At 34.5% G+C, this 2941-nt stretch overlaps 1 long non-coding RNA gene across 1 annotated transcript; it reads left to right on the forward strand.

Moving 5' to 3' along the window:
* Positions 1-291: 291 nt before the first annotated feature.
* Positions 292-1419, forward strand: LOC112951386. Its single transcript, XR_003250186.1, has 2 exons — positions 292-347; positions 1332-1419. It is a non-coding gene; the product is annotated as an uncharacterized LOC112951386 (long non-coding RNA).
* The last annotated feature ends 1522 nt before the right edge of the window (positions 1420-2941 follow it).

The raw sequence follows: 2941 nt of genomic DNA on the forward strand, positions 1-2941 counted from the left end.
CTGGAGCCTACTTGTACCAGAAATGAATGCCTTTTGGCTATGAAACAAGCAGCATTAGTGATTTAACCTGCCTGGGCAACAAGCCACAGATGAATTTTCCAAGGAAGCTATCATGAACACTGCTGGGTTAACACAAATCTTAGCAATAAACATTTGACATGAAATGCTCTTAAAGAGTCCCCAAAAGGTTCAGGAAAGATCTGCTATCTGCACAGTTCTAGCAAGTTATAGCAGTTGCAGCACATCTAGCTTTATAGCTCTATTAAAAACTTGAAATTCCCTAGGTTTCCTTGAATCTCACGGTTTGCATGGTAGAGATGACTTTTCCTGATATATCTGGTAGTCTGGTAAGTAAAGAAGACTGCATGAGTGCATGTTACAACCTTGTAATGTAAATGTAGGCTTTGATTGAACACAGAGACAAAAAGAGATTAGAAACCTTTTTCTGTTGCTTCCAATATTAGAGACTCGAATGCGAAAGCAACAACAGCCACATATACTGTTAACAACTCTAACATCTAGTAGATATTTGCATCTTTATCAAAAGATGGCTTTTTCTTCTTGAAAGCAAAATTTTCTTCAACATTCCTGCAGTCATTGATCCCCTAGTCCAGATATTGAGCACAGGAGCAGATCCTGTGGGATGATTCTGTTAGTTTAGTAAGAATGTTGCATAAATACTCTTAGAATGCAGACTAGACCAGAAAGTTAATAGAGGCTATAATGCTGCAGGCTGTAAATTGCATGGGCATGCGTTTGCAGGATTGAGCACTTCATTACGAATTTAGCTAGTTTCAGTATATTGTTTTAAAGAATCTCAAATAACCAGGAAACTTATAGGTGAATTTTTCAAATCAGTGCAAACCTCATTAGCCAAACTTGAGTTATTGGAAACTCTTTCTTAGCTTAAACACGGACCTGTCCACTATAGAACATTAACTTAAAAATTCCTTTCAGTTGACTAAATTACATTAATTTCTCTTTTGAACAGTTATTAAATGCGATTGAGATTCACTAAATGAATCTTGTTTTAAATAACTCTTGTTTTCCTAATTGTTATTTGTTTTGTTATTTCAGAAAGCCATTCTTCTGTATTCCACTGGCAATATCTTTATGTTGTTTCTTCTCATGTATTTAGACTGCACAGGCTTTGGGATTTATCTGTTTTACAGATAAAAGAAGTGCAGTATGTCCTTATAAAATCTTTTGCTTTCAGTAAAATTAGGAAATTATGTAAATGCCTATAGACATGTTAAAAATATCTTTTCTGTGGTATGTTGGTTTTCCTTAATTGGAGTAAAATTTTGTGTGTTTTGCTTTGTTTTACCCAGAACAAATTTCCAACATGAAAAGGTGACTGAAAGTGTTACCTATCTGGACCAGCTGGAGACTGATGTTTAGTTTTTACCCTGTTTTGGTAAGGAAAAACCATTATCAAAATGCTTCTTATAAAATTCCACTAATTTTACTGCTGCTTTGGACGCCTAGTCCGCCTGGCTCCATTTGACCAGACTCCTGACTGATTATGGTAGTCATACCTGAAGCTCTTTGTCCTGCAAATCATTTCACATTCATTCGTTGAAATACCTACTGCGGTAGGTTAGGAGGAAGTTGTATTAGAAATTCTATGCAAGGAGCAAAGTCGAAATACAAAAGATGTAGTAGAGGTTTCACTGGGGGGAGGGGAAAATTGAAATGAAATTGCTTGGATAAGTTGATTACCTTGTTTTCAGTCTGCTTCATAGATTCTCTCAGCTTCAGGCAACAATTCACATTTTTAGAATTTCACTGTTTGCATACTGCTTTTCTAAAAAATGTTACCACTTGCATTAATTTTATGTAGCTTCAAGAGGCTGAAACTTAAACTAACCTTGATTCTTGATGAGGTGCTTTTTTAATGGTCAGATTAAAATAAGCTTCTGGAGGTCTGCCTTCAAGTTGAATTACTTGGATCTGAAGAAATGTAATTTTCTGTTAATTATTTCTGTGTTTTGAGAATTCTTACAAGCTAGTATACTGATTTCATATGTAATATCCCTCTCACATTTCTATAGAAAATACCAGTTTCCTCGTTATGTAGCTGCATAATATAAAAGAAAAAGTTTTGCCCATTATATTCTGATATTAGCATTGCTTTTGCAAAGTCCCTCTAGGAATAGTCTTGCAGTAGCATTTAGTATGGGTTCTGGTCTTTAGATTGTGTTTTTGTTTCTAAATTAACACCTTCCAGGGAAAGACTTTTGACGTAAATGGCATGCTATGTGATCCATAAGAACTTTTGAGTTTGAGTATCTTGCAGAAAAAAAGGGTATTTGAACTGTTCTTAGTACTGAGATTTGTACCTAATTCGAACTGTTACCCTGGATTCCTCATTTCCTCACACTTCCTCTGACCGTAGCACATATAATTCAACTCTGAATTTTAATTTAATATTTCTGCACTGTCAGTCTTTTAACATTAATGAATCATCCTCTGGTAACCTCTTGTCTTTGAATCTTCCATACCTTCAGGGTACAGAGGATTTCAAACATTTTCTGTATGTCTTTAAAAACTAGAACCCTTGCTAATAGAAGGTAAGATTTTCACGTAAGCCTGTGGTTCTAGAAAAACTGCTTCTAAATAATTGACTAGTGTGAAGTCAGAGTAGTTAATTTCTCGTCCCATGCTTTATTCCTAAGTCTCAATTCATTATATTTTATTTTTCCTGTAAAATCTAGAGGGCTTAAGGAGTCTTTGGAAGAATTATACAGTTGTTTGATTTAAACTAGGGACAAAGGTTGTAAAAATCATTCTGTAATTCTAACACACCTTTGATAGCTTGTTTTTGCTTGTTTTATTTATTTATTTTTAATGTGTTATTTCATCTTTTTTGTCAGCTTAAGAGACCTCATTTTTTAAGGAGAAAGGGTATATTAAAATAAGGTAAATGAAGGACCAATCT

This window comes from Nothoprocta perdicaria, unplaced genomic scaffold (assembly GCF_003342845.1).
Source record: "Nothoprocta perdicaria isolate Ctin4 unplaced genomic scaffold, notPer1 scaffold_35, whole genome shotgun sequence".
Taxonomy (NCBI): Eukaryota; Metazoa; Chordata; class Aves; order Tinamiformes; family Tinamidae; genus Nothoprocta; species Nothoprocta perdicaria.